General features: G+C 46.6%; 1 protein-coding gene across 1 annotated transcript in view; it reads right to left on the minus strand.

Moving 5' to 3' along the window:
* Positions 1–5,492, minus strand: part of LIMS2 (LIM zinc finger domain containing 2) — a 39,895-nt gene extending 34,403 nt beyond the window's left edge. The window contains exon 1 of the mRNA XM_024216796.2: positions 5,484–5,492. The gene's annotated coding sequence lies outside the window, so the exon portion shown is untranslated. The remainder of the gene's footprint in view (positions 1–5,483) is intronic.
* Between the last annotated feature and the right edge of the window lie 8,159 nt (positions 5,493–13,651).

Here is a 13,651-nt window from a genome sequence, read left to right on the forward strand (position 1 = left end):
TTTTTGGCAATTCCCCCCGGACGGGGGTTTGATTGCCAAAAAGCCGGACATGTCCGGGAAAAACCGGACGTATGGTAACCCTAGTAAAACCCTCTGAACATACTTTATGTGAAGTGAAAATTACAGGCAGTAGCTACAGGTGACACACAAGCTAAATCACTATCAGATTTAGAAATATTTTATAGAGTCAGCAAATTGGGCTTCTCTCCCTCCAGTAGAAGAGTCTGGGACTTCACACGATGAGAAGACTGTTAAAACAAACCCAACAGTTGCAAGACTTTTCTGCTGCTCCTTCCTCTTTTCAAACATCTCCACCAAAAACCTCAGCAATGATGCGGAGTTGGTGACCCTGAATCGAGAAAGGGAGCAAGGTAAATAGCGGACACTGCAAAGAAAGTACAAAGGACAACCTCAAGTGAGGTTGGGGGGAGGGATAGCTCAGTGGTTTGAGCATTGGCCTGCTAAACACAGGGTTGTGAGTTCAATCCTTGAGAGGACCCCTGCCTTAAACCAAGGAAGTGCCTTTTCAGTCATCTTAAATAAATTTCATTTAACAGATTATATTTCTCCTCTTCACTACGTATAACTAAAATACCCTCTTTAGGTTTACAGGGATCATTTTTCCTGTTTCCAGTTGGTAAATACTAATTCCTCCAACACACATACGTTCCCTCTCCCCAATCAAATCTTTTGAAAGGACCTAAAATGACCATAGCTATGTTAGTTTAGTGGATTCTATAACATATATTAAAAAGTCATGCCCAAATATGCCTGTCATTCACCATCATCAACTGACATCAGCTCAGCCTTGGGATTGTTATTTGCCTGAAGAAGGAGCACTAAATATTGGGGCTTTTTATATTTTGGGGAAGGAAACCACAAAAAGTATCCTTCAAAAAAGAATTCTCAGCAAGCAAACAGTAGACTTAAAAACAGTCATTTACAGCCCAGAAAGCAATTTCCCTCCCCCAGATTATAATTAAGGCTGCGTGTCTGTCACAGAAGTCACGGAATCCGTGACTTTCTGTGACCTCCATGACTTCTGTAGTGGCCGCAACAGCAGTTTGGGTCTGTTGGAGGGGGCTCAGGGTTGGGGCAGGAGGTTGGGGTGCAGGGCAGCACTTACCTTGGGGGAGCTCCCCAGAAGCGGCTGGCATGTCCCTGCAGCTCCTAGGTGGAGGGGCCAGGGGGCTCAGTGTGCTGCCCATGCCCACAGGCGTCGCCCCGCAGCTCCCATTGGCTGCGGTTCCCGGCGCTTGGGGCTGGAGCAGCGCGTGGAGCCCCCCTGGCCGCCCCTCCCCCTAGGAGCTGCAGGGACATGTCGGTCGGAACCAGGTAGGGAGCCTGCCAGTCCCGCCAACCCTCCCTCTCTCCCCCAGCACCAACAGGGGTCCCGGGCCGCACGCCACTGCCTGCCCCCCCCCCAACACCCACGGTGCCCCCAGACTGCCCCTCCAGAGCATCCACACACACACACGGCCCAAGTTTTAGTTAGAAGTATATAGTAAAAGTCATGGACAGGTCATGAGCCATGAATTTTTCTTTACTGCCCATGACCTGTCCATGACTTCTACTAAAAATACCCGTGACTAAAACGTAGCCTTAATTATAATCTAGAAAGGTGGTTCTCAACCTTTCCAGACTACTGTATCCCTTTCAGGAGTCTGATTTGTCTTCCATACCCAAGTTTCACCTCACTTAAAAACTACTAGCTTACAAAATCAGACATAAAAATACAAAACTGTCACAGCACACTTGTACTGAAAAATTGCTTACTTTCTTGTTTTTACCATACAATTATAAAATAAATGAACTGGAATATAAATACTGTATTTACATTTCAGAAATACTGTATTTACATTTCAGTGTATAGTATATAGAGAAGTATAAACAAATCATTGTCTGTATGAAATTTTAGTTTAGTTTGTACTGACTTCGCTAGTGCTTTTTATGTAGCCTGCTGTAAAACTAGACAAATATCTAGATGATTTTATGTGCCCCTTGGAAGACCTCTGTACCCCTGGTTAAGAACCACTGCTCTTGAGTATCCCCACTGATAAGAGGAAGTAAAGTCCTAAACCATAAATAGCTTTAGAGATCAAAAACAGCATTGTGAATTGCACCTGGAAGGCAACTGGAAACTAGTACAGACTATATGTCATAGGTATAATAAAACCCCTGTGTGAGCTACCACTTAGTCAGCAAACATTCACATTGAAGACTATTCAGGAAGAATAGTGCACAAGGATAGTCACATACAGAAAGCACAGTAGTAGTCTAGTCTAGCATTGACAAAAGTATAGATACTTATAGTGAATTCTGCATTGTAAAGTAAATGGGGCTCAAGCTCCTTGTCAAACAAAGTCTTTTGGGGGAGGGAGCACTCTTGGCCACTGCTGCTATCTGGGCATCCAAAACAAGACAATGAAATCAAAGTTCCTCAATTATAACCTTACTTACAAATGGTAAACATACCTCAAACCCTTCAACCTAACGGGCTATCAGCTCCGACACTTGCTATGTATGGTGTTTTTTCCTATCCACCAACATCACTGCCATTATGTCTGTACGGAGCTTCAGAGATCAAGCTCCTAGGCCTTGCCTACACAAAGGGAAAAGTCGATCTAACCTATGCAATTTGAGTTACGTGAATAGCGTAACTCAAATGACGTAGCTTAGATCTACTTACCGCGGGGTCCACACTACGCGACGTCGATGGGAGATGCTCTCTCATCAACTCCCCTTACTCTTCTCAATCAGGTGGAGTACAGGAGTCGCCAGGAGAGCAATCGACGGTCAATTTAGTGGGTCACTAAATCGACCGCTGATGCATCGATTGCCGCAGTGTTGATCTCTGGTAAGTGTAGACAAGCCCCTAGTCAAGCCCCATTCTTGACAGACAATGGGAAAGACAAGTGACCAAAGCATCTGGGTCTAAGTGTTATCAGCATGTCGATGGTACTGCAGCCCAAACCATCTCGCTATCTCCAGTAGTGGCCTCACATATACATTTTACATTTAACAGGCACAATGATGACAAAACCCAGCAATACTCTCCAAATACCAACCTCTTAACAAAATTGTCAGCTATATTTTGATTTAATGACATACAAGGCAGAATAAAATCTATCTTGTTCTCCTATACCTGTATTAGCTTTGTACTGCTGACACTTGTTACAATTTCTGCCTCTTGTGAGAGCTATATTAAAATAGGGAAAAGATGTAGAGTAAAAACGATATTATTTTAAAGTTTTTGGTTTTTTTAAACTATAAAAGTCAGGCTTGAAAAATGTATTATTGCACACCTACTTGTCCAAAGACCAAGCCTACTAGCCCCAGTGAAAAATACTTAGGCCTTCATCTAAACCACTCTGCCATAACCCCTGCAATTTACAGGAATAACACTTGTGTACTGTATTTATATGTAACTTGTTACATTATGAAAATATATTAACTAGCAAAACGACTATCTTCTTACCCTTTCTAGCTTCAATTCACATTCTCTTTTATTTTCTATCATAGATCCTGGTGTATTTTTTCTGCATTGTTTCAGCGTCTGTTTCCTTTTCACCTTCTTCCCAACCAACCCCTTACATCCTTTTCCCTCTCCTTTTCTGTACACTGTAATCTCTATCTCCTACATTGTTTCCCCCCGCCCCATCTCTCTTTCAGTACCCTACTTCTCTTTTCTAACTTATCCTATCAGCCTCTCTCTCCCTCTTATTTGCACACTTACCCCATCCATATCCTAACCACAGATACATACACTCACTCACCCCCACCCCTTTGAACATAAAGCTTGAAAATTTCACCAGATACTTAACAGCCAGAGGGCTAAAAGGCGGGGACTAAACTAAGATGAAGGACCCAGCTGTCCAAGATGAGAATCCAGGCCACTAATGAACAACTGGGAAACAGAAGGTACTAAGACTGCTAGCAGGGTGCTGTCACTGGATTCTACTTGAGGCTCCATTTTATTCTTCACCACATAGTAAGTGTCTGATAAATTTGAAGCCTCAAACCACCTCTGGCTGCTGAAGGAGAGAATTCTCTCTCTTGCATACCATTGTCCTCTTCCCCAATGCAATAGCTCCAGTGTCCACCTCTGCTGCTCTTCAGAACTCTCCCAAGCAGAACCAAAATAAAATTGACCTAATTCTTGTCAGTTTGACTAATACCACAGGGTGCTCATTAACATCTGTGAAAACTGACACAGCTGTCCTCAGTTTTACTCTGCAGATAGGAAACCTCTGGGTGGAAGCACAAGTACTGGAGCCATCTGGCTACAGGCTACTGCAGAGCCTTAGTTTACCCTTGGTAAATTTTCTTTACAAATAGGCAACCTAGAAGATTAGCCCTCTCTTTGATTGAAAGCTTAGATTCATCAGAAGTCAAAGAGATCATCCAGGAAAGCTGGAAAACTGCAAAGTTATTTACAATATGTAAAATCAATTGCCTCATTCTTAACAATGTATGTGGAGAAATGTGCCTAAAACCCTCCCTATTAGCAAGACCAGAAACATTGCTGGGTCTGAAGATCCCTGTATGTTGCTTCAAATGGGAAAGGTTCGCCATTGTTCCTTTCCTGTTATTGTTACAAACTGAAAGCTTCCGTGCCAGGAAAACCTTTTCCTTCATAAACTATCCGAAAATAAAAATACACTAATCTGAGCCTGTCTGCACACACCGCCTGCTTCAAAAGAAATGTATGGAGCCTTAAGAAACATTCCAACAATCCCATTCCCTTTGTCTCAGAGACCTACCCAGGTATCCCAGCTGTTGCCCGTGTCTCGTCTTTCAGCAGTGACCCTGTGCCACTCAGCCGATCCTGCCGGCGTTGGTAAAGCTTAGAGGACGCCAGCCCCCGAAGTCTCATGCCAGCCATAGCACCCAATGCCACTGTGAAGGGGAGTGCAGAAAGACAACTGGAGAGAACAAAAGCACTGAAATGTCAGTGAGTCACTTTCCTTCTGGGAGTTTCGCTTAGTTCTCAGAAGTGCTAAATCAGGATAGACAGAATCCTGCCCAAGTGCTGCTTGTTACCCATCATCTGCCATTCTGTTACAATTCTAACAAACCAGATTCTTTTGTTCCTGTATCCCACTGGTATGACCCACTGAAGCCAGTGGGTAGGATCGGCACCAGAGATTAATTCTGTGTCAGATTGGCACACAAAGTCTACATATGCTCCATTTTCCAAGAGATGAATTTAAAAATCTCATTCTTCAAGTAACTTATCCACTTAAACCAATAAAGCTCCTCAGTCAAACCAGAACAGAACAACAGTAGAAATGCAAAAGAGGTCAGTGATCTCCGAGCAAAGAACTCAGTCCTTTACTGCAGACTAATATCAGATCCTGGCTACTCTAAGTTGGTCCCCTGCAAGATGGTGCATCATACAATATGAGGTATGCATGATGTTTATGATGTATGTATGATGTTGCAATCTGCAGAACCCTTCACTCCATGTAGATAAAGCATACCCCCAACAGCGAAAGTATGAAGATTCTTGCTCTCCAGATACACTGTAGTCTGCAAGAGTTGCATTCCGTGCAAGATCAGGAAGCTGAGAAAAGGAACATACTTTACATTCCAGCCTCCAGAGCACTCACTCTGCTGGGAACTGAGCAGGGTTTCAGCCAGACGCCCACCCTTTACACCACTCCTGCCTCCCACCCTCTAGAGGAAGAGAGGATCACATTACACAAATGGGACTAAAAATATTCTGAGACCACAAAAGTCGATTCCTTAAAGGAACAAAAGAACAGAATAGAGGATGACAGGAACATCCAGGCTAGAATATCATCACATCAGAAGCAGCACAGTCCAAGAAAACCAAACCAATCCAAGGGCCATTATAATCTATGGTTTATTTATTTTACAATAAGACAGGGGATTTTCAAGGAAGTAATGAAATATTACATATACCATATCTACAGTCTGGAAAGCTCTAGAAATAATATGAGAGGAATGATTTGCACAACTGTTTAACAGGGAGTGACCAACAGTGGTCCCTTCTGACATTAAAATTTATGAGAGTAGTAGTTTATACTGGAATCCAAAAAAACAGGCAGAGATGCAGAACATCATCGTTTCAAAGAGAAGAAAACAGCAGCATCCTCACCTTCAGTTCCTCCTACCTTTCTTCAAGTATTTCAGACTGCCTGCACCTACAGGTGACCTGCAAAGAATTTTTTTTAAATTGCACTTGTGCTTTTTTTATATTATTTTACTTCTTTATGATGTATAATGAGGACCTGATTTTTTTTTAATTTTCAAAATGGCATTTTCTGCTTGCTTTTAACTTTAGAAATATCAGGTATGCCAGCTCTGATCTTTCCTGGTATTGCTGAAGGATCTCCTAGGACGTCTTCGTCTTGGAGGATGTATATAGTACGTCTCTTACCTTTAATTGGGGGTGAAAATGTCAAATAATTAACAAGTATGTTCTTTTTTCAAAATGTTAAAACCCACTTAACTGTAAGACTAATCAACATGTTTTAGAACAGTCTGACTAAAAATCCCTTCCACTCTCAAATGCTCAGCTTTCACACTGTCACTATTTCACTGGCACAACAGTCATCACAGTCTTTCACACTAGACAGAACCTGAACATCTAATGTAAAAAACAAATGGCAGTGGAGGCAGAAGCTTTCAAAATGAACCAAACTATTATTTAAATATTATTTTTTTTTAGAAAAAGCTTTAGGGCTCTCTTTATACCTCACAAGCTAAAAAGGGCTCCAGCCCAGTTCTCCACCATCCCCACATCTGCAGGTCACCTTCAAGAGACAGGACTGATGTCAAAACCTTATTAACAAATCACTGTCTGAGACTAAACTAAAGAGAAGGCTGCCACACGTCTCTTAGGCATAGATGAGTAGCTCCCAAGAGAAGCAGCTCAATGATTGTCCAATAAATCTCTCAGGACTTTCCAGTGAGTTAAAATTTACTCCGCTAGCCTCAGAGGGCAGGTTTAAATAGAAAGATAAAAATAAGATTAAATTAAAAATGCATTTTTCAACCCAGAAGACCAAGAGTGGTTGTTCATAATTCAGACAGACAAGCTCTGCATTAGTGCTCTTGTTTGCAGTCACAACTCTTCTTGTAATTACTGAGGCTTGCTAGGTCAGTATAACTATGTGGCTCAGGGGTGTGGAAAATCCATACCTCTGAGCAATGTAGTTAAACTGATATAACCCCCAGTGTAGACAGTGCTATGTCAAGGTGAGGGCTTCTCCCATTGACATAGCTTCCACCTCTAGGGTAGGTGGAGTACCTACACCAATGGGAGCAGCTCTTCCATCTGCATAGGTAACATCTTCACTGCTGCTACAGTGCTATAAGTGTAGACAAGCCCTGGCATTTGTACTCCATCTTCCCCATCACACTCCAACTCATTTTACTTGCAATTACTTCATAAAGAGAATCACCATAAAGAGAATCACGTGCACAGTAATATCTCCCTTTCCTTGTTAATAAAAAGCTTGTGGACAGATGGTTGCTTAAAACACACTTCATTATACTTTATATGTTGTGACAGACCCAGACCAGTGGGGTACAGGAGTCTGGTCAAGGGTAAATATACTGGTCACTGGATGAGTAGTTTTCTGTTCCCTGAGTGACCAGAGCAGGGGCTGCACTAGAGTAATCAGGAACCTGCTAGAACCAGTTAAGGCAGGCAGGCTAATTAGGACACCTGGAGCCAATTAAGAAGAAGCTGCTAGAATCAATTAAGACAGGCTAATCAGGGCACCTGGGTTTTAAAAGGAGCTCACTTCAGTTTGTGGTGTGAGTGTGAGGAGCTGGGAGCAAAAAGCTGAGAGTGAGAGGGTGTGGGGCTGGAGGACTGAGGAGCACAAGCGTTATCAGACACCAGGAGGAAGGTCCTGTGGTGAGACATAGGCCTGGTCTACACTACGAGTTTAGGTCAACTTTAGCTGCGTTAAATCGAATTAAGCCTGGACACGTTCACACGACGAAGCCCTTTCTTTCGACTTAAAGGGCCCTTTAAACCGGTTTCTTTACACCACCTCCGACGAGGGGATTAGCGATAAAATCGGCCTTAGGGGGTCGGAATTGGGTGTGTGTGGACGGAATTCGACGTTATTGGCCTCCGGGAGCTATCCCACAGTGCTTCATTGTGACCGCTCTGGACAGCACTCTCAACTCAGATGCACTGGCCAGGTAGACAGGAAAAGCCCCGCGAACGTTTGAATTTCATTTCCTGTTTGCTGTGAGCGTGGAGAGCACAGGTCGCTCATCAGCACAGGTAGCCGTGATGGAGTCCCAGGATCGCAAAAGAGCTCCAGCATGGACAGAACGGGAGGTTCGGGATCTGATCGCCATATGGGGAGATGAATCAGTGCTGGCCGAACTCCAAAGCAGTAAACGAAATGGCAAAATATTAGAAAAGGTCTCCAGGGCCATGAAGGACAGAGGCCATAACAGGGACGCACAGCAGTGCCGCGTGAAAATTAAGGAGCTAAGGCAAGCCTACCACAAAGCCAGAGAGGCAAACGGAAGGTCCGGGGCTGAGCCGCAAACATGCCGCTACTACGCAGAGCTGCATGCCATTCTAGGGGGTGCAGCCACCACTACCCCAACCGTGTGCTATGAGTCCCTCACTGGAGAAACACACAGGGAAGCGGGTTCTGGGGACGAGGAAGATGAGCCTGAAGATAATGTAAATAGCTCACAGCAGCAAGGAAGCGGAGAAACTAGTTTCCCCAACAGCCAGGATATGTTTATCACCCTGGACCTGGAACCAGTAACCCCCGAACTCACCCAAGACCCTGTGGGCACACAGGGGACCTCTGGTGAGTGTACCTTTGTAAATATTACACATGGTTTAAAAGCAAGCGTGTTTAATGATTAATGATTAATTTGCCCTGGCAATCGCGGCCAGTACAGCTACTGGAAAAGTCTGTTAACGTGTATGGGGATGGAGCGGAAATCCTCCAGGGACATCTCCAGAAAGCTCTCCTTCATGTACTCCCAAAGCCTTTGCAAAAGGTTTCTGGGGAGGGCTGCCTTATCCCGTCCGCCATGGTAGGACACTTTACCACGCCAGGCCAGTAGCACGTAGTCTGGAATCATTGCATAACAAAGCATGGCAGCATATGGTCCCGGTGTTTGCTGGCATGCAGACAACATGCATTCCTTATCGCTCTTTGTTATCCTCAGGAGAGTGATATCATTCACGGTCACCTGGTTAAAATGGGGCAATTTTATTAAGGGGACATTCAGAGGTGCCCCTTCCTGGTCTGCTGAACAGAAATATTCCCCGCTGTTAGCCACGCGGTGGGGGGAGGGGTGAAGTGATCATCCCAGAGAATTGGGTGTGTGGGGGAGGGTTATTAGTTGGGTTTGTGCTGCACGTTAACCCTGAAACCGCAGCCCCTCCTTTTACATTGCAAACCCATTTTAAATGGCCAACCCAACGGGTGCTTGGTATGGTTAATGATAGCAATACTCTTTGAAACCATCCCCACATGTTAAGAAGGTTAAAAAAGCCAAAAGACTGTGTCTTACCATGGCTGCCTGCAAGCTGAAATCTGTGACCTGGCACTGCGTGAGTGATCTCTCACACCAAACAGGCAGGCCCTCAATATAAGAGGAAAAATGCGACCTTGTAACGAAAGCACATCTGCTGTGTAGTGTGAACAGCAAAATGTAACGTGAAAGAGTGTACACATTGTTCTCTAAAATGTATCTTTTTTAACCACCTCTCCCTTCTCATCCACCAGCTGCAAATCGTTCTCCTTCACAGAGGCTCGTGAATATTCGAAAAAGGAAGCGAAGGACGCGTGATGAAATGTTTACAGAACTTCAGACTGCCTCCCACGCTGACAGAGCCCAGCAGAATGCGTGGAGGCAGTCAATGACTGATTACCGAAAAGCCCAATATGAGCGAGAGGAGAGGTGGCGGGCTGAATCGCGGGCTGAGGAGGAGAGGTGGCGGGCTGAATCACGGGAGGAACAGAGGAAGTTGCGGGCTGAAGATGAGAGGTGGCGTCAGCTTGCACACAGAAAGCAAGAGTCCATGCTCCGGCTGCTGGAGCATCAAACTGATATGCTACAGCGTATGGTTGAGCTGCAGGAAAGGCAGCAGGAGCACAGACCGCCGCTACAGCCCCTGTGTAACCAACAGCCCTCCTCCCCAATGCTACAGCGTATGGTTGAGCTGCAGGAAAGGCAGCAGGAGCACGGACCGCCGCTACAGCCCCTGTGTAACCAACAGCCCTCCTCCCCAAGTCCCATTGCCTCCTCACCCAGACGCCCAAGAACACGGTGGGGGGGCCTCCGGCCACACAGTCACTCCAGCCCAGATGATTTCCCGAGCAATAAGTGTTAAAGTTTTAAAGTTTTAAACTGCAGTGTGTCCTTTTCCTTCCCCACCCATCCCGGGCTACCTTTGCAATTATCCCCCTAGTTGTGTGATGAAGTAATAAAGAATGCATGAATGTGAAGTAACAATGACTTTATTGCCTCTGCAAGTGGTGCTTGAAGGGGGGAGGGTAGTAGGGGAGGGTGGGGTTGTTGGTTTACAGGGAAGTAGAGTTAACCGGGTGGGGGGGGCGGAGATTTCATCAAGGAGAAACAAACAGAAGTTTCAAACCGTAGCCTGGCCAGTCACAAAACTGGTTTTCAAAGCTTCTCTGATGCGCACCGCGCCATGCTGTGCTCCTCTAACCGCCCTGGTGTCTGGCTGCGCGTAATCAGCGGCCAGGCGATTTGCCTCTACCTCCCACCCAGCCATAAATGTCTCCCCCTTACTCTCACAGAGATTGTGGAGCGCACAGCAAGCAGCAATAACAATGGGGATATTCTTTTCGCTAAGGTCTGAGCAAGTCAGTAAGCTGCGCCAGCGCGCTTTTAAACGCCCAAATGCACATTCCACCACCATTCGGCACTTGCTCAGCCTGTAGTTGAACAGGTCCTGACTCCTGTCCAGGCTGCCTGTGTACGGCTTCATGAGCCATGGCATTAAGGGGTAGGCTGGGTCCCCAAGGATCACGATAGGCATTTCAACATCCCCAACGGTTATTTTCTGGTCCGGGAAGAAAGTCCCTTCCTCCAGCTTTCTAAACAGAGCAGAGTGCCTGAAGACGGGAGCATCATGTACCCTTCCCGGCCAGCCCACGTTGATGTCGGTGAAACGTCCCTTGTGATCCACCAGGGCTTGCAGCAGCATTGAAAAGTACCCCTTGCGGTTTATGTACTCGGTGGCTTGGTGCTCCGGTGCCAAGATAGGGATATGGGTTCCGTCTATCGCCCCACCACAGTTTGGGAATCCCATTGCAGCAAAGCCATCCACTATGGTCTGCAAGTTTCCCAGAGTCACTATCCTTGATATCACCAGATCTCTCATTGCCCTGGCAACTTGGATCACAGCAGCCCCCACAGTAGATTTGCCCACTCCAAATTGATTCCCAACTGACCGGTAGCTGTCTGGCGTTGCAAGCTTCCACAGGGCTATCGCCACTCGCTTCTCAACTGTGAGGGCTGCTCTCATCCTGGTATTCTGGCGCTTCAGGGCAGGGGAAAGCAAGTCACAAAGTTCCATGAAAGTGCCCTTACGCATGCGAAAGTTTCGCAGCCACTGGGAATCGTCCCACACCTGCAGCACGATGCGGTCCCACCAGTCTGTGCTTGTTTCCCGGGCCCAGAATCGGCGTTCCACGGCATCAACCTGCCCCAGGAACACCATGATTTCCACATTGCTGGGGCCTGTGCCTTGTGAGAGGTCTAGGTCCATGTCCATTTCCTCCTCACTCTCGTCGCCGCGCTCTAATCGCCACCTCCTCGGCTGGTTCCGGTTTTGCTTTGGCATGTCCTGGCTCTGCATATACTCCAGGACAATGCGCGTGGTGTTCATAGTGCTCATAATTGCCGCGGTGATCTGAGCGGGCTCCATGATCCCAGTGCTAGCTATGGCGTCTGGTCTGAAAAAAGGCGCGAAAGTAGTATCTGACGGACCAGGGGAAGAAGGGAGGAAGGGAGGGAGGGAGGGGCGAGTGACGACATGGCGTACAGGTACAGGGAATTAAAATCAAGAAAGGTGGCTTTGCATCAGGGAGAAACACAAACAACTGTCACACAGAATGGCCCCCCCCCAAAGATTGAACTCAAAAGCCAGGGTTTAGCAGGAGGGAGGGGGGAAGCAAATGAATACAGAATAAATCTATTTTTTACATCTTAAGACGACGGTGCAGCATGACTGATAGCCCTCGGCATTTTCTGGGTGCTTGGCAGCAAATACTGGGCGCTTGGCAGTTAGCCTTCAGGTCTATTGCACAATCTGATACCCACTGCAGTATGACAACGATGGATACCCGTCGTAATATACTATCTACTGCCCAAAAGGCAAGGGGTTGCTGCTGTGTAGCAATCTAGCCCCACGTCTGCCAGCCCCATGTCTGCCAGCACCCAGATCGCCCTCGGCCTCTTCTGGGTGCTTAGCAGACAATACTGGGCACTTGGCAGAAAATAGCATACTACGACTGATAACCATCATTGTCTGCCCAGGTGCCCATGATCGACAGCCACTGCAGTACGATGACGACGGATACCAGTCATAATATACCATCTTCTACCAAAAGGCAAGGGGCTGGTGCAATGCAGCCCTACGGCTGCCAGCCCCACAGCTGCCCGCACCCAGATCACCGATGAAGGCTACCAGTCATGCTGCACCGTCTACCGCCAAAAGGCAGTTAGCTGCTGCTGCTGCGTAGCAATGCAGTCCCAACTCTGCCGGCACCTAGATGACATATGGTGACGGTGAGCTGAGCTGAGCGGGCTCCATGCTTGCCGTGGTATGTTGTCTGCACAGGTAACCCAGGTAAAAAGGCGCGAATCTATTGTCTGCCGTTGCTGTGACGTAGGGGGAGGGACCTGACGACATGTACCCAGAACCCCCCGCGGCACTGTTTTGCATCATCCGGGCATTGGGATCTCAACCCATAATTCCAACGGGCGGCGGAGACTGCGGGAACTGTGGGATAGCTACCCATAGTGCAATGCGCCGGAAGTCGACGCTAGCCTCGTTACTGTGGACGTGGTCCGCCGACGTTATGCACTTAGAGCATTTTATGTGGGGACACACACAATCGGCTGTATACAACCGATTTCTATAAAACCGGCTTCTATTAATTCGATCTAATGTCATAGTGTAGACATACCCTAAGGAAGGTGTTTGGAGGAGGCCCTGGGGAAGTAGCCCAGGGAGTTGTAGCTGTCATGCAGCTGTTACAGGAGGCACTATAGACAGCTGCAGTCCACAGGGCCCTGGGCTGGAACCTGGAGTAGAGGGCGGGCCCGGGTTCCCCCCAAACCTCCCAATTGACCTGGACTGTGGGTTCTTCCAGAGGGGAAGGTCTCTGGGCTGTTCCCCAACCCACATGGTGAATCTCTGAGGCAAAAAAATCTGCCAATAAGCGCAGGACCCACCAAGATAGAGGAGGAACTTTGTCACAATGTACATAGCATATTTCACCTGAGATTCTCAAATTGCTTTACAAGTTTTAATTATGAGATTTTGTGTTGCTTTAAACAAACTAAACTATAAAGAAAATAGGTTTATCCAATCTTGCTCCATTCTAGTATCTTAGGATGTTACTTGTAACAGTAGCTGGTATTTTTGGCCAGA

The sequence above is a fragment of the Terrapene carolina genome, unplaced genomic scaffold, assembly GCF_002925995.2.
Source record: "Terrapene carolina triunguis isolate 2854851 unplaced genomic scaffold, T_m_triunguis-2.0 Scaffold88, whole genome shotgun sequence".
NCBI lineage: Eukaryota > Metazoa > Chordata > Testudines > Emydidae > Terrapene > Terrapene triunguis.